The sequence below is a fragment of the Hemicordylus capensis genome, chromosome 5, assembly GCF_027244095.1.
Source record: "Hemicordylus capensis ecotype Gifberg chromosome 5, rHemCap1.1.pri, whole genome shotgun sequence".
Lineage (NCBI taxonomy): Eukaryota > Metazoa > Chordata > Lepidosauria > Squamata > Cordylidae > Hemicordylus > Hemicordylus capensis.
This window is the reverse complement of record NC_069661.1, coordinates 180,246,496-180,264,234: the sequence shown is the minus strand read 5'-3', so window position 1 is coordinate 180,264,234 and position 17,739 is coordinate 180,246,496. Positions and strand designations below refer to the sequence as shown.

Here is a 17,739-nt window from a genome sequence, read left to right as displayed (position 1 = left end):
GTGCCTTGTAAATTTATGCCTACTTTGAGCTGGATTGTGAGTTAGGGGGAAGTATGTTCCAAATTATTTTCTTTCTCTTCATGTTTCTTGTTTTATTTAACTCCAGCCTTGATTGATTCACTCAAAGGCTTCTCCTTATACCCCTTCAGTACCCTCACCTCAGGAGGCTGTAAATAGTGCTATGGTTGCTAAGCAAAAATGTGACCTTTAATACTGACCATCCTGCTTAGCACCCCCTGTCACACACTCCTGTACGAGTGTCGTGTTCAGTTTCCAAATGAACTGCATGGGTGCTTGTTGGTAGCTTTTAACCTTGTGTAACCCAGCTTGGAGTTCATTAGTCAAACATCTGCAAAAAGCAAGGAAAACGATAATGGTGCGTGTCTCTCACAGTGGCCAAAGGGACCCGTAGGCAGATAGTGCTGTTTTTACTTTAAGCTTGGTTGGTCTTAAGTTTCCTAAAGCTGGCTGAGCTAGCAGAGAGAGCATTTGAAGCGTTTGCTGCTTCATAGAATTGGGCCTGCTATCAAGCACAGTATACACAGATCTTGACAATGCTAGCAATCTGTAACTGTGTATATTTCCTTCAGCAAGTCAGCGGGCCTGCAGCTAATGCTTAAGGATTTGGTTTTGTTTACCTCAGTGATGAATATGGACTACTTTCAAAGTAGTTAAGCCAGTGCTGTAGGGAGGGCATAGGTGGCCCATGTTTGAGTTACGGACAGCCCACCGCTTCAGCAGCAGCACGCACCTCACCTCATCCCCCCGGCTGTCTCACTCGCCTCCTCTCTCTGTAGCTTGCCACTGTAGGCACCCAGCACCCCCTGTGGCAGTGGCCTCCCTGCCTCCTCTGCTCATCTGGCCATTGCACATTCATGGCGGCCCGCTGAGTAGTGGAAACAGGGCACCCTACCTTGGGCTGCTGGGTCAAGAAGGCCACTGATGCTGTGCAGAGAGGGTCCACCACTGGGTGCTTGTGTTGGCAGAGAGAAAAGGGGTGAACAGGGTGGCCCCAAAAGGAACCCCAAAAGAGGTGGCCTTGGAGGCAGCTCAGCACAGGTTCTTTGAATCTGTGCACACAATGACAGCTCTGCCTCTAAGTTAAGCTATTTAAGATAAAGCAATTAAACTGTTAAGTTTAATGACTAATTAACTACATTTTAGTAAAAGTCATTGGAACCACTTTTGTGATTACTTTGAAGTAATTAAGTCATTTCAATAACTTTTTAAATAACTAGTTTCTTCCCCCCTCCCCAGGTTAAAATTTTAAATTAAAAAATATTGCGCTGGTTCGGACAATACATCCCTGCGATGTGATTAGGAAAGGGATGCGCTGAGAACACACCCATTGTGACCTCTTCCATGATTGCCCCAATGTCCTCCCTACATGCCCTATTATTTATTTTATTTTATTTTATTTTTCAAATTTGTACACCACCCCAAACTTCCGTCTCTGGGCGGTTAACAATAGCATAAAACAAGTTAAAAACATATACAAAAACTTTAAAACAATTTAACAATTTAAAAATAAACCAGAAATTAAAACCTAAAAAATTTAGGAAGCTGAGAAAGCTTGGGCGAAAAGATGGGTTTCCAGGTGTTTTTTTAAAATTGCCAGAGATGGGGAGGATCGTAACTCAGCAGGGAGTGCATTCCACAATCTCGAGGCAGCAACCAAGAAGGCCCGTCTCTGTGTAGCCACCAAACGAGTTGACGGTAACTGGAGACGGACCTCCTCAGATGACCTCAATGGGCGGTGGGGCTCATAATGAAGAAGATGCTCTCATAGATACCCAGGGCCTAAGCCGTTTAGGGCTTTGTAAGTTATAACTAGCACTTTGTATTTTGTCCAGAAACCTATTGGCAGCCAGTGTAGTTCCATCAGTAAAGGAGTAATATGGTCTCTCCGAGATGACCCAGAGACCAACCTGGCTGCCACATTCTGAACCAACTGAAGTTTCCAGACTAGGTACAAAGGCAGCCCCATGTAGAGCACATTACAGAAGTCAAGTCTGGAAGTTACCAACAAATGTAACACTGTTTTGAGGTCATTGATCTTGAGAAACAGACGCAGCTGGTGTATCAGCTGGAGCTGATAAAAAGCACCCCTGGCCACCGCCTCAACCTGAGAAACCAGGAAGAGGTGTGAATCCAGAAAAACTCCCAGACTGTGAACCTGTTCCTTCTGGAGAAGTGTGACCCCTTCTAGAACAGGTATTGCCGCGGTGTGTGTGTGTGTGTGTGTGTGGGGGGGTGCTGTTAATCTGAATGGCCCCTTTGTATGCTCTCCAAAGCTTAAACAAAGTTTGAACAAATATTTGGAGACCATGTAGAGGGGCCATTCAGATCCAACCCCAATATGACCCAACCCTAATGTGGCAAAGTGCAGGGAGGACACTGGGAGGTCCATAGAAGACATCCTGTTGGACACATTCTCAGCATCTTCTCTTCCTAATCTTGTGGGTAGGGAATGGCATCTTCTGAACCGGCCCTTTGTTAATTAGGCTTAAAAACAGTTTACTGAAATCTAGTGATTTTAAACATTTACTTAAGTATCCTATGTAAATTGTTCTACACGTGCCTGTAAGCAGTCAGAACAGGTGTGTAAACATAAAAATTTGTGTATTCTTATAACTTCTTTGGCAATTGCTCATTTTTGGATCAGGCCGAAGTGCCAGTATATTCTGAGAGCAATCAGTCCCCTTAGAAATGCTACACACTAAGCATATTCCTAGCAACTAGCTGTGGGATTGGAAGGGAAGTTGCCACACCCTGTGCTAATCATTACTGTTTGCATGAATTCATATGCATTTTTTTTAGTATGATATTGAATAATGATTTTAAATAAGGGGTTTTTTTTGTCCTAATGGATGAAAGTAATTATTGCTGTTGTCAGTAGTTAAACAGCACTAATTAACTACTAGCAAAAGTGGTTTAACGGCATAGTTTGACTGCTTCTCATAAAGTAATTGTCATTCATGATAATATCTGGCATTTGTATAGTGCTTTTCAAGTTTGCAAAGTGCTTTATATGTATTATCTTGTTACAGTGATGTAGCCACCATGAAATGGGTCGGGAGGACAAATGGGCTGCTGGGATTAGGGATCACCCCAGGACTCTCCACACGGCCCCCTCACCCTCCCCACAAGGCACACACACACAGAGCTGGTGAATGAACTGTTTGCTGGCTAGGAATATGACAGACAGTGCATCCAGGTTTCAGCCTGGTCATGCCTCTTGTGCCGGTATCAGCATGTTGATGCAGAAGGCATAACTAGCATCTGAGCAAGGCTGCACTGCCTGTCGTTTGCCCCTCTCCCAGTCAGCAAGTGGTTCCTTCACTAACAGTGCTTGAAGCATCCAGCTGGCAAAGGTACCACTCTCGCTGACTGGGAGGGGGCTGGCAATGCAGCTGTGCCTTGATGCTGTCCATGCCCCTCCCACCGTACTGACATGCTGACACCGGCACAAGGGGTGTGACCAACTCAAAACCTGGAAGTTCCAGCCATCCTCCTTCCCAACAGGTAGGCACAGGTAGGTTGCGGTAACCCCTTCCCACAACAGCAAAGGGGTGGCCACAACCTTCCACCACCCCTGTCTTGTTATCTTTACAACAACTGATGAGGTAAAAATTATTATTCTCATGTTGCAGCTAGGAAGCAGAGGCTGAGAGGAAGGATCTTGCCAAAGGTCATCTAGTCAGTACATGGTAGAAGCAAGATTCAAACTGGGGAATTCTAATTCGTAACTCAGTCTCTTAGCCACTATATCACACCAGCGCGCTAAACATTTGGCTACATGAGCAGTGTTTTAACTGATAGAGTTAAGTATTGTTGTAGCTTACTCTTGCCCATCACTGGTTTGAATTAGAGTGGAGGGATGTTAGAAGTGATTTGTTATCTTCAAAGCCTAGGGTTGTCTCAAACACCTTTAAAGCTTAGTTTAGCAAATAAAGAGATGCCATTCATGCTCTCTTGAGTTGCTATCTGTCTTCAGACATTATGCAAGATATTCACAGAAATATACTGCATAGAAGAAAGAGGAACTGACATCTCAAAAATGCCATGACAATGGTGGTCATTGTACATGACTGTTATACTTTTGCTAAGGCAAAATCACAGGGAGTTTAGGACATGCATCGCAATGAGAGATTCAGTGGAAGCAACTTGCCTGTTGCACTGCAGCAAAATCTCCATCTGTAATACTTGGATTGTTCCATACAGTGATAGAGCACTTGCTTTGCATACAAGAGATCCTAGGTTCAATCCCTGGCATTTTTAGCTAGAAGATCTCAGAAAGTGGGGCCAAGACAGACCCTTCTCTTCCTGAGAAGAGCCACTGGCAAAGAGTACTGAGCTAGGCAGACTGGTGGTTTGATTCTCTGTAAGGCAGCTTACGTTCATAAAATATGTTATGTTCATATAAGAAAAGTGCAGGGGCCAGCTGCTCTCTTTTCAACAAACATGTCTGTTTTGTAGGCTTTCTTTGTTAATGCACAGTACATAATTGCATGCTCTTGTTCTCTCTCTGTCTTGCATGTATACACACACACACACACACACACACACACACGTATTCTCTCCAGCTGGTGCGAGCAAGCTCATCCTGGTTCATAATTAGTTCAAGGGCTTTAAAGCCTTGTCATGGTGGGCTTATACTCTCCCATAACTAAGCCTAAATACATACAATCGAAATAATCATATGTTCTTCCCTTACCCATCACTGCCTCTATTTCCCTCCTCTATCTCTATTGTCTGGTTTGTGTTGATAGCTAGATTGGGAGCCCCTCAGTGGGCATGGATGCAGCTATATAAATAAATAATGATGATACAATAATAATTTCATTAAGCATAAATCTCACCAAGTGTCCACATCTCACTTGCAAGTTCACACTCACTCCAGCTGGTGGTTGTTGCAGGCACCAAGCCCTATAGCAGTGGATTGGCTACTAGCCTGTGGTTTGACCCCACATGTTGCCAGACCACCCTGGTGATAATTGGACCATGTGGTGGGCATTAATCTGCATGGCAAGCCTGAAGACACACTTGAGCATTTAATGCAGCCTGTGGCTGAACACTAAATTTAAAATATCAGACCAGTTTCATTTTCAGCCAAACTGGTTCATTTCATAGCATTTCCCTATCTGCTGTTGAACAACAGACCCTTGGGACAAGTGAGCATCTGCCACATTAGTGCTGTGAAGTCAGTCATGTGATGGAGATGAAAAGCTATTGGCTTTTGCTATCATTTTTAAAGCGTGTACTTTGAATGCCTGCTTGTGCTTACGGACAGCTAGAGAAATGTAACTTGAGAAAACTGATACGCAGAACTAAAGTCGTTTATATAACCAAAGAGAGTTAGTGGAGATGGAGCCTAGCCTACTGGGGAATCCAAGATTTGTATTAATAGAAAGGAAGTAGATACAAAATACTGGCCTGTACAGCTCTAACTATTCAACCGCAGGCATGCAGCTGTCAACCAGGAAGTGGTCCGTGCTTAAATGTCTTTGACAGATGGCTAGTATGATGTCAACATATCAAGGGGGAGGAGCTCAAATCCTACCAGAAACTAAGGAATTCCCCAAGCATGGAGCTGTTCATTAATGTGTTTTTTGTGAGCCAGTGCGATGTAGTAGATGAGAGTATCAGACTTGGACTGAGTAGACTTAATTTAAATACCTGCAGTGCTCAGCCAAGAAAACCACTGGGCCTGTCTCTCAGACTAACCTTCTCACATGGCTGTTGCATGAAGAAAGCTGTCAGGCTAGTCTAACAGTATTTCTAGGTTTTAGATTTGCCAGACACACACATATAGAGAGTATGATTCAGTGTTATTTTGAAGCATCTCAAATTTCAGCCAAGTTTCATGAGGTGGATTTAAAAAATAATGCAAATCAGTTAGGAATGAGGAATTGGCTCCAATTTTTAAACAATCTTTGAGTGTGTAACACAATGAGGTCATACACACGACCTTTTACTGGGGCAGGGAAGGGTGTGTGTGTAGTACCTACCTTCCCCGCCAGACAATCTCTCCTGTCCTTCTGGTGCTGTGAAGCTTATGCGCCCACACAAGCAGCACTCCTGTGAGTCGCACGGCCATCTGGAGACCGAAACAATGCAGCCCAGCTTCCAGAAATCCCTAATGCACTGAACGAGGAGCATGGTGCATTGAGGGATTTTCCCTCAGCTGGGCACTCTAGGTGCCCGCCTCTGTGTCTGGCAGCACGATCAGACATTTGATTAGGAAACAGGCGGGAAGGCTGCTTTTGTGCCTTTCTAAAGATAAAGTGTGCCATTGACTTTAGGGTCAAAAAACATCAGGGTGACGACTCCTACTGACCACAGAGCCCTGTGATTTTCTTTGGTAGAATACAGGAATGGTTTACCATTGCCATCTCCTGTGCAGTATGAGATGTTGCCTTTCAGCACCTTCCTATATCACTGCTGCCCGATATAGGTGTTTCCCATAGCCTGGGAAACATACCAGCAGGGATTCCATGTATAAACTGGGGGGGACCCTGGGCTACCCAGTAGGACAGTGCCAGGATCAGCCACAATCCTGGCGTTTAACATGAGCAGCCCTACCCCGGTAGGGTTGTTTGTGTGAACAGCCTGTTGTATTCTATCCAATAATCTTGTGTGTGTGTGTGTGTGTGTTTAGAAGTTTGTCTCAGTGGGGATCCTGTAGAAAGTGTGGGGGAGGGGTCAGAAAGGAGAAGAGAAGGGAAGGAGAAGGATAAAGTGGAGTTGTTTCTGAATAAACTCATAGTTAAATTTACATAGGATTACTTTATGTTTATGAGGGAAGCAGCTATAAAACACAGCCTCAGTGAAAATAGACTTTGACGAGTGTACTTTCCATCACTTCTGAATGCTCACAACTAAATCATGCAGAACTGGGAATTCCAAAAGCCATACTGTGAGTGTATGGAATGGAAATTGCTGTTCTGGAATCACCATGCATGTACAGTAATAGAAGAGGAGGATGGGGAGAGGGGCAATTTCTTTTGAATGGATACAAATGTACTGTATAGTGGCTGCTTTAGAAGTTCCCGCTTCAGCCATGAGACCACCTGACCTACTGAACTGTGAGATACTTCATGGAATAGCAGATGGAGGAAAATCCCTTCTTATGAAAACAATGTTAGCTTTTTTGTCTGCTAGGCCTTGTTTTTAAAAATCTCCGAATTAAGGTATTAGCTGACATAAAAGAAAGCCACAGGGATAAAAAGAGCAGACAAAAAGAAAAACAATAACTGTGGTAGGCACTTGACAGCACTATGATATGTTACAGAACAAAAAAAGTATATATAAATATACAGGACCACACATTTATATCACCAGTGACGTTAACACAAATGCCTTACATCTCTAACACTACGATTTGAAAACTTTAGGAGGTGGACTTTTGCAACTCTCTGCTTGAAATAAGCCTTTATTGGCTCTTCTTTCATATTAACTGTCTGGACCTTGTGAACTCATATAAGGTTAGGGCCTGGTGTGTGCTATGGGTATGCATCGACTGCAGTTTGAGTTCCTGTCCAAATTTGGATCAGCCTGCAGTCCAATGAACCAGTTCAGTCCAGCCGAACCACGAATCGGTCCGGCTGTTCGAGGTGGCACTGGGGGGTGGGGAAGTGGCACTTTAAAAAGTAAAAACGCAGGTCCTTACCAGCGTGACTGCCGCTCCAGGCAGCTTCCTGCTGCAGCAGTGTTCTCCCCAGCAGCCCACATGCAGTGGGGCAGCTCTGTAACTCACTTGGCCTCTGCACATGCATGGAGGCCAGGTGAATGATGGAACCCCGCCACCATGCATGGGCTGCTGGGGGCAGGTGCTGCCACAGCAGGAAGCTGTCTGGAGCAGTGGTCACACTGGTAAAAGCCTACATCTTTGCTTTTAAAGGTGCCACTTGATGCCCCACGCCCAGCTCCATCTCGAACCACTGGATCAGTTCACAGTTTGGCTGGACCAGACAGAACTGGTTCGCTGGACCATGGACTGGTCCAAAATTGGACCAGAACTCAAACTGTGGTCCATGTACACCGTGTGTGTGTGTGTGTGTGTGTGTGTGTGTGTGTGTGTGTTCAGAAGGATAGGACCATGTGTACACCCATATCACATGAAATCACTGCATCCGTTGAGCTGGACTCTGGCTGGTTTTGCTTGAGACTGCTCCTGGAATTACTTCTGCCGGGGAGTTGATGTCCTTAAGCTGCCTTCCACTGTGCCAGAGTGGAACCATCTTGGTTCTTCCCCAGGAGCTGTACCGCAAATTCCTGTTCCTGGCTATTAGTAACTCCCCTCGAGGCTAAAGTTCCCCTGACTTGGGCCAGCTGTAAGTCCCAGGATTTGCTTCTTGAAAATTGCCCATGACCCTCTAGTGCTCTTCAAGACTTATAGCAAAGGCTGACATGGGTTGGTTGTGAGTTCCAAACACTCATTCTGAACTGTCTAGGCTCCTCCAGAGCTCTATTCCCACGGGTGCTACACTCTATTGCCATGGGTGCTACATCTGTACATCACTCCCTATCTGAAGGATGGCCAATGCACTTGAAATATCTGCACACAAGCTCTGCACAATTAAGAAAGTATTCGCTCTCTCGCTCTCTCAACTTTGTCTATCATCTCTTTTCTCTTCCCTCCCTTGCTCCACTAGGGGCAGCCTAATTCTGATCTGCCATTAATTGCAACCAATAGTTTAAAAAAATGTACTGCTGAATGCATGCTGTATGCATCAGAGCTAATTCCCCCAATTAAGAGCAAAAGCTAAATGGCATGCTAGCAAACACACTCCTGAGCAAACATGCAAACAGTGGTGGTGAGATTGCAGAGTAGCTTGTAAGGCCCATAAGGCAGCATCAGGGCATGTGAGGGCATGCAAGGTGGTGGAAAGCCAGAGGTAGCAGCAGGCCTTGCAAGGTTCAGTGAGGCAGCAACAAGTTGGTAGGGGTCTTGTGAAGCTTTTGTGGTGGAAGATAATGGCTGGTGTTATTTTATTGGCTGATTGTGCTTGCTTGTTTTTATGGTGGCTTAAAATGTTTCCTCATCGCATTTTATGGTTTTGTATGGTAGCTGATATCTTTTTATTTGGTTGGGAAGCTGCCACAAGACCATACTGACAGGCTATTGAGACAGAAATTTTAAAAGAACCAGATATGTAGGGATATTGAAGGCACCCTCGATATTGGCCTGTTCTTTAGCATTTCATTGAGGACATGTACAGTCATCCTGGAGGTCAAAAGGGTTAATTGCTTGAAATTCTCTTCTGCCATATGACCAATTTAAATCAAGAGAGAGTCCACATTTCTTATTTTGGGTTGAAGAGTCCCATTTTTTCAAGTTGCCCTCAGTATTTGTTCACAAACTCTGGCATCTGACAGTTACACATTCATAATCCCTCAAAGATTTCCGCTCCTGCTCTGTTTTCATCGTGAGATAACTTCATTCCACAGCACTTTTGTAACTATAATTAACTCCAAGATTAGTGGAAGAAAGGCCTCTTGGAGAAAATCTTGGACTGCTGGCTCTCTAATAAGTGTAACCTTCTGTTTCGGGCTCATTGTCTGATTACTAAGCAATGTAAAATGTAGATACAATAAAAAGAACAGCACTCTGTGCTATCAGTTGCTCATCAGCATTGGAAAACTATTCAGTAATCTAAAATTTTTAGTTTTAAGATGAGTTAAGATGTTTTCAATTTTACTCATGCTCTAAAAACTATAGAAATGGCAAATTAAGGTGTCCACCCTAACTTCTGCTCCATATAGGCTGTAAAGACTTGGGCAGTCTCATATATTATGCTGGCTTTGCAAATTAGGCTCCATGTATTCAGATTTTGCCTTGATCTTTCAGGGGAAAGTAGGCTGGGGAGGATGACTCCAGGCAGAAATTCAACAGGTGCAGCTTCCCAATCACACAGGTGGAAAATAAGATGATTCATTGTCCCCAAAGGGACTCACAAGCTGAACTAACATAATGAGGTCATTCATACCATCAAAAACTGTGTTCTATCCAGATTTGGGAGCTATGTTTGCTCCCAATATTTGGTTGTGTGGAAGCAAGGTAAGAAGAAAACCTGGATAGAAGTGACTGTGTGGAAGAAAGGTAGGTGGAAAAGCTGCCCAGGTTTTCCTCCTACCTTGCTTCCACACCATCACTTCTACCAAGCACGTGGGGCGGATTAAGCTTTTTGCTGCCCATAGGCAAAAAGGGTTTTGCTGCCCTTTTACCTTAAACAAAAAAGTTTTGCCTTTTTAAAAATAAGGTAAAAGGACTTTCTCCTTGCTCACTCCACCCTTGCTGCAGCAGCTGTTGCCCACAGAAAGGGGTGACAAAATTTGAGGAGGGGCAAAATTTGCTGCTCCTCAAATTTTGCTGCCATAGGCAAATGCCTACTCTGTCTCTCTGTTAATCCACTACTGGGTGCACGTACTACTCTGTTCCCTTAATGTATAAGAGGAGGAAGGATTCTACTTCCAGATTATACTGGCTTTAGAACAAGACCAATTCCCCCCCCAGCTCCATATGCTGACATGTTTGCAAACTGTTCCCAGCAAGCCAGAATTTGTCTCACTCAGACATAATCACAAACCTAGGTTTATTCGAAACCAGGACTGAAAGTAGAACCCTTCCTTCTCTTGCATCAAATAGGGAGATGCTTGAAGCGATAACATAACATATGGAACCATTCCTTATGACATCTGAACTGGCAGGCCAATTATCCCAGTCCAATAGAACATGCACAGCCTTTTTAGAAAAAGAGGTTGCTGTTGCAAGGATGCTGTAGCAGTTTGCTGGTGGGGTGAGCTGGTGGGGTGGTCTTGAAGACCTCCAAAGTCCCTTCCCACTATAAAATTCTGTGATTCCATAAAAATCTGAAAGTTCATTGTTTGGGAAGGGGCTAAAGATCCTGGTAGAGCACATGCACATGGTTTTCATGTAGAAAGCCCCATGTTAAGCCCTTGCATCTCTAGTTAAAAATTATTTTGAGTAGTAAGGCTTGGGGAGACATTTGGCAGAGACCCTGGAGCTACTCCCAGTCACCATAGTCAGTCCTGAACTAGGTGCACCAATGATCTGACTTGGTATAAGGCAACTTTGTATGTTCATGATGCAAATGTTCTAAAGATGCCACATCTCTCCAAGAATCTCTCCTCCAATGGAACTTCAGCCCCAGTTGCATTGATCTGAAACATCACAATGGCTGGGGAAGTGATTGTGTAACAATGTTATTTAAAATGAAGGATGAAACTTTAGAACTGTACTGTTTGTTTGTTTTTAATCAGTGATTGTGGCCTTCCTTGCAGTTTGAAGGACTCTGAAGAAACCTGCTGTCATGCTCCACCTGCTTGGCAATAATAAAGGTTCTTACATGTAAGTTGTTACAAGAAGTGGTATCAAAATTATGACCTCTCTTATTTATGTACTACACTTATATCCCATGTTTCCTCCAAGGAGCCCAGAGTGGTGTACATGATTATGCTTATCCTCACAACAATCCTGTGAGTTAGTTTAGGCTAAGTGACTGGCCCAGAATCACCCAATGAGTTTCATGGCTAAACAGGGATTTGAATTCAGGTCTCCCTGGTCCTAGTCCAGCACCCTAAGCCCTATACCATACTGGTTCCCTGGAAAAATGGCATGCATGCAATTTGCTTGCATGTATGAAACCGAATGGAAATATCGAATATCAAGGATTTCCAAGAAGGTAGTGCTAATGCCACCTCTTTGTTTTCGTTATTAGGGGGCAGGTTGTCCAATATTAGTAGCGCAATCTATGACAGTGGTTCTTAGACAAAGCCTTGCCATTGTGTGCTTACTCCCCCCCGCCCCTTACTCTGATTATTAAACCATTCTTAGAATAAGCTGTTTCAGGCTCTTTGTACTATACTAGACTACATCCCTGGTGATTATCTGCCTCTTGCCTTTGAAGATTTAAGTGCAAGGAAACTATACTTCTCTGACCTTTTCATTTATCTTCTGAACTCTCTGAAGATTCCTGTTTGGCACAAAAGCTGCAACACACACGCTAACTTGAGAGAAAGCAATAGTTTGCTCAAATAAAAGGTGTGTGTAGGGAAAAGAAAGAAAATGGCTTTTTCTTCTTTCTCCTCGCACAAAATCACCATCACCACCGCCAAGTCTATTTTAAGACACTATATTTGCATTTAGAATGTGTAGGTATGTTAACGTAGATTTCTTAATATTTCTCTGTAGAAAGACGAGTGGTCTCACAGCCAAGAGCTTGCCACCTGTATCTCATTGCGAAGAGTTGGCCTGCACTTCACATTTCCATGGAATATAGTGGGGATCCCTTTTCTCTCATAAAACAGAAGTTGACATAATAGATGTTAAAACAGATGTCAGTATCCTTGTTTTTCAGACTTGGTCTCTCAAGCCTAGTTTCCCAGTTTCCCCCCAGCTTTTAATTTCCCAGCTTTTTTCACTAAGTGAACTGTAGAAAGTCGTTTAATTTATCTTATTTACTTTTCCAGTTGCCATCTCTTTGTATAATAATAATTGGTCTGTGTTTGTTTGCCTTCTATTTTCCCCTGATTCCTGTATTTATGTTAGTGAATGTTGACATTCACTGTTAAGTCTTTAGAAAATTCTAATATTTGCTGATTCATGCCCGTAAATTTTCCAATGATATCATTATTTGATCATTTCTAGTTAAAGGGCACAGCTTTACTGGTGCTCACTCTCTACTCGAGTTGCGGGAGGTTTCAGGGATCGTGCTACTCAAGTTTGGTTTTCTTTGGAAAAGAGAGCATTAGAGATTCAAAAGGGCGTTCACACGATTATCGAAATGAAAGTAGGAGACATGCAGCCCAGGTTTGCAGGCTTGTGAGAACCCATGCAAATTCCCCAACCTAGCTTGCACAAATGTGGGTAGCCCAGATCCTGTACCTTGTTCTTTACCAATGTGGAAGAAAACATAGAGGCGAGTCTCACGATCGGTGAGACTCGCCATTACGGGGTTAGCGGGGAGAGCGGGCTGAGCCCGCTCTCCCCTCAGATGAGCAGAAGGCATTCCTGGGTGACCAGATTGGCTGCCCACACGACTGCCGGCTCGGTCACGGAGCCGCCACCGGCTGCAGGGATCGGGGGCCATGTGGCCCCCAGAAGTTCCAGAATGTCCCGTGTGAGTGCATGGGGCATGCTGGAGAGACCCCCAAGCCCGGGGGGCTGCTTGCAGCCTCCTGGCCAGGGGTCTCCTTGTGTGTTGCTGTGGCGCGGAGCCGTGCTACAGCAATACACGACCAAAAATCCCGGGTTAGGGCTAAGGGGAGGGGTAGTTAAGCAGGTGACCCGCTTTGGGGAAACTGGGCTCCCCTGCGAACCCAGTGGTTCTCACGATCCGTGGAAAGCGGGAGCTAAGCTCCCTTAGCCCACTTTCCATGGATTGTGAGAATACCCTCTATTTCTTCATGCTGTATTTATTATAATCCAAGTATTGCTTTATTGATAAAGACAGTTTCAGCTGAATATGGGTCAGAGAGAGCCAGTGCAGGTTACAAACCTGACCAGATTCAAAGACCTCTTTCAAAGTTTAGAATACAGACTTATATTTTCAAAAGAGGAAATTACATAATTGTTTCAATCAGTTAGCTGGACAATTTGCAGGCATCTATTAAAACAAGGAACTTACAGTGACAAAATGATATTCATCCTGTATGGTCAGATTGCTGTAGACAGGGGTTGTGCAAATTATTAGCTGCTGACATTGTCTGCTAAAGCATTATTCCAATCTCAAATAGACCTTTTCCCGTAATCTATTTCTAGCTAAACTTCAAGTTTGGCTATTTTCTGCTTGCCAACTAAGCTGGTTGTCTTTTTCTTCTTGCAAAGTGTTTCTTGCTCATATAGTTCTAGCATCAAGCTAACAAAATGGCTTCAGTTTGGTCAAGAGAGCAAAGCAATTTCCCACACCAAGGTAGGATGAAAATAAGAGCCATCATATCTTGGTGTGTTGATTGTGAGGGTGCATTTGCCATTTCTAGGAGTCCCTGAGAGTGAGTGACCATGTTTGTAAAAGAGGGCTGTGGCTACAGGGGCTGCCATCTCTGAATGTGATGCTCTGCAGAGCACATTCTATGATCTTTTGCTAGCAATGCCTCCTTGAGGGTCCACCGACCGCCTCCAGCTTGTTTGTGGCCAATCGGAGGATGATATAATGAAGACTGCCTGTCTCCTGGAAGCATAAATAATGATGGAAAGGTTTTGCCAATCCTCGGAGGACCTCCCCACCCCACTAGGTCCCATTTGCTGCAGAGGAGACAGGGGTGGAGCTACCGTTGGGCGAACGGGTTCAAAGAACCTGGGCCGCATCCAATCAGGGGCCATGCCTTGTGGCCCCGACACACGGCCCTGTGTCTGACGTCAGATGCGGGGGTACTGGTTTAGCTTCCGAGTGGGGACTATGCGGCCCCCGTTCAGGAGTCAAATGGCTGCTGCATTTGCAGCGTGGCCAGGAGGGGCTCTTCCCTGCTAAGGCAGGGAAGAGCTGCTCCTGGCTGCACTGCAAATGCAGCGCCAGCCTAGGTAGCTCCTGAAGGGGTCACGCAGCCCCTTCAGGAGTTAAATGGCCGGTGCTGCGTTTGCTGTGCGGCCAGGAAAGGCTCTTCCCTGCCTTAAAGGCAGTGAAGAGCTGCTCCTGGCTGAGCTGTGAACTCAGCACCAGCCTTAGTTTGGCTCCCGAAGGGGCTGCACGTTCAGCCCCTTCAGGAGTTAAAAGGCTGGTGCTGAGAAAGCAGTGCAGCCAGGAGCGGCTCTTCTCTGCCTTTAAGGCAGGGAAGAGCTGCTCCTGGCCACATAGCGAAAGCAGCACCAGCCTTAGTTTAGCTCCCGAAGGGGCCATGCGGCCCTTTCAAAAGTTGGACTCCAACTCCCGAACGGAGCTTCAAGGCTCCCTTTGGGAGCCAGACCACGCCCCCTGCATCTGACGCATACGGGCCACTGGCGGTCAGGCTCCACGCCTGAGTGGAGACTGCGGCTGCCATGATAGTCTGGGTGCTGCGTTTGCAAACCCAAACAGAGGGTCTACTTTTCTGTGGGAAACAGGGTAGGATAACTTTATCCCACCCCTTGGCAAGTAGTAGTAGATAAACTGTTTGTAGAACTTGACGAATCAACCCAGATACTTAGATAGCAATTAAAAGTTGTTTTTGCCAGTTGGCAAAATATTTGCTTTCATTAATCTACTAATAAAGACTTTGTACTCACTTACCAGGATGTATAGCTGGAGCTTTTCCAGGTGACAACTTTACTTTGGGAAGGTGGGTGTACATTCATATATCAACCAGATTTACCCTCAAGTCCATGTGATATATTAGAGAGCACTCGATACACAATTTGGGTTTCCCCCTGTGTATTGGAGCTTAGCTCGATTTATGTCTGGGGTAAAAAAATCCACTTTTTGTGTCAGATTTTTGGGGCAAATTCAAACTCACAGTAAAGCCTTGCAATAAACCCACGCTAAAGCCTGCTGTTTGGGAAAGTTCCTGGAGTATCCATGTGTCCAGTTCCTATACTTCTTTCTGAACAGAAAAACTGTATGCCTTGAGAGATGTGGTATGATGGAAACAGCAATGTCCTATGAATAACTCGAGACACCACACACACACACACACACACACACACACACACACACACACACCATTATTCTCTAGTGGCTGGCTCCTCCTATTCCTTCTTCTCTTTCAACTGATTGTACAAAGCTAAAAATTGGACTACAGTCAGTCTTCAAACTCTGTGCTTTTAAAACAAAGGCAATACTGAGAATAGATTTTTTTCAGCTGAAACAGTCAGTGGGAAGCAATATGCCCTGACATTGGTACTAGAGTGAGAGGTTGATGTGTAGGACGAGCATGAAATAAGCTTTTAAGTCATACGAATATGCCCAGTAGAGATCGAGAGAGCAATATTTTGTTCAGGAGTATAGCTAGGCGAGGGGGCCTGCGTTCACCCCCTCCTCAGTGGCCCCTCGGAGTGATAATGAAGAAAATAGGGAGGGGTGGAGCTGGGGGCCCCTCAGGAGCTGGGGGGGCCCAGGTTCTTTGAACCCATCCGCTCAATTTTAGCTACACCCCTGATTTTGTTCTGCAACAGATGGTCCATATAGTGCCTGTGAGTCTATTGTTATATTAATACAATGGGAGGAGTGGGAGGAAGAAGGTGATCTATGGTTTTTGAGCTCTGCGACATCCTCTAGCATTGTAATAATTTCTCTCTTTCTCTATCTTTTCTTTTCTTGTTCCAGTCCTATTGTTGGATGCCAAAAAAGTCAAGGAATTGGCAGCCTCTTGTCATCATGTGGCTCTCCCTTCTACCCCCACAGTTCAGTGCTTTGTAGATGGATTTAGCAGTGTTGTGGGTTTTGCACTATGTGCATCTCCCTTTCCACATGCCTGATTCATGTTTGAAGCAGTGCCACAGAACAGCAGCTGGCTGGGCAACAATGACAGAAAATCTTCCTAGGTGTTAGACAGGGAGCCTGAGGGAGGTTTTGTTTAGCAACCAGGTGAAGTGAAAAGAACAGGTGCCAGTGAATGTCATAAATGCTCCATTAAGGGATTTAGAAATTGTAATGTGTCTCCTTATGAGTTATCTTCCAGTATAGTTAGATGCAGAGTCTTCTTCAGTTTTTATTGTACCTAGATGCAGGGAGGTAGTGCTGGATTTAGGTACTAGCTAAGTAAGCTACAGCTTAGGGCCTCAGAATTTTTTAAAAAATGACTAAATTACAAATTTTACATAATGTCTTTTCATTTACAGGTATTTCTAATACAAATAGAAATTTGCATTGTTATAAGATAATTGTTTTTGTTAGATTATATCAGTTTTTCATTGCATCTTTCTGAAGTAAAAATAAAGCATTATTATTTCTCCCTTTTATTAGAATAATATATTTTAAAATGCTTTTAAGATTGACATAGCTTAAGGTCTCAGCGTGTCATAATCTGGCCCTGTAGGGAGGAATGGGAACGCACTATCTAGCCTTGGACCCTGCAGCCAGTGCACTGTAGCCATAGTTTCTGACTATCCTGACTTGTAAAAATGCCCTGCTGTTGCCGTATACAGTGGGGCGAAGGGAGAGGAAGTCCTGCCCCTGCCACTTCACTCACCTGCACACCCTGCCACTCACAGTTATGACAGGGCTTGTCTGAAGAGGGAAAAGCCCTCCCCATAATGGTGGGCACATCTGTGATTGCAGGGGTGGGTTACTTGGGGTTACTCCCCCTTCACCCCACTGTACGAGATTACAGCGAGGCTTTTAAATAACATCTGGATCGGGTTAGCGTCTGCCAGGGTTCCAGATTGTGAGTAGAAACTCTTCCTGATACAGTGCTTGCTGCACTCAGGCAGAATCAGGAGGAATGCCATCACATTCACATGCCCCCTTTATAATAACAACTGAAGGGGGCCCTACTGCTCCATCACACAGAGTTATTTCAGAGTTATTTCATACATAGGAAGCTGCCATATACCCAGTCAGAACATGGGTCCATCTAGCTCAGTATTATCTACACAGACTGGCAGAGGTGTCTCCAAGATTACAGGCAGGAGTCTTTGTCAGCCCTAGCTTAGAGATGCCAGGGAGTGGCCTTGGAACCTTCTGCATACAAGCATGCAGATACTCTTCCCAGAGTGGCTCCATCCCCATGGATAAGGGGGATATCTTACAGTGCTCACACATGTAGTTTCCTATCTATCACGACACTGGCCTCTCCACTGCT

At 44.7% G+C, this 17,739-nt stretch overlaps 1 protein-coding gene across 2 annotated transcripts in view; it reads left to right on the top strand.

The window, feature by feature from the left end:
• PUS7L (pseudouridine synthase 7 like) overlaps window positions 1-16,279 on the top strand; it is a 47,174-nt gene extending 30,895 nt beyond the window's left edge. Inside the window, exons 9-10 of one of the 2 annotated variants that reach the window (XR_008308488.1) lie at window positions 11,308-11,374; window positions 16,263-16,279. The gene's annotated coding sequence lies outside the window, so the exon portion shown is untranslated. Of the gene's footprint in view, window positions 1-11,307; window positions 11,375-12,217; window positions 12,348-16,262 lie in introns of those variants that run through there. The other variant, XR_008308485.1, reaches the window with a different exon arrangement.
• The last annotated feature ends 1,460 nt before the right edge of the window (window positions 16,280-17,739 follow it).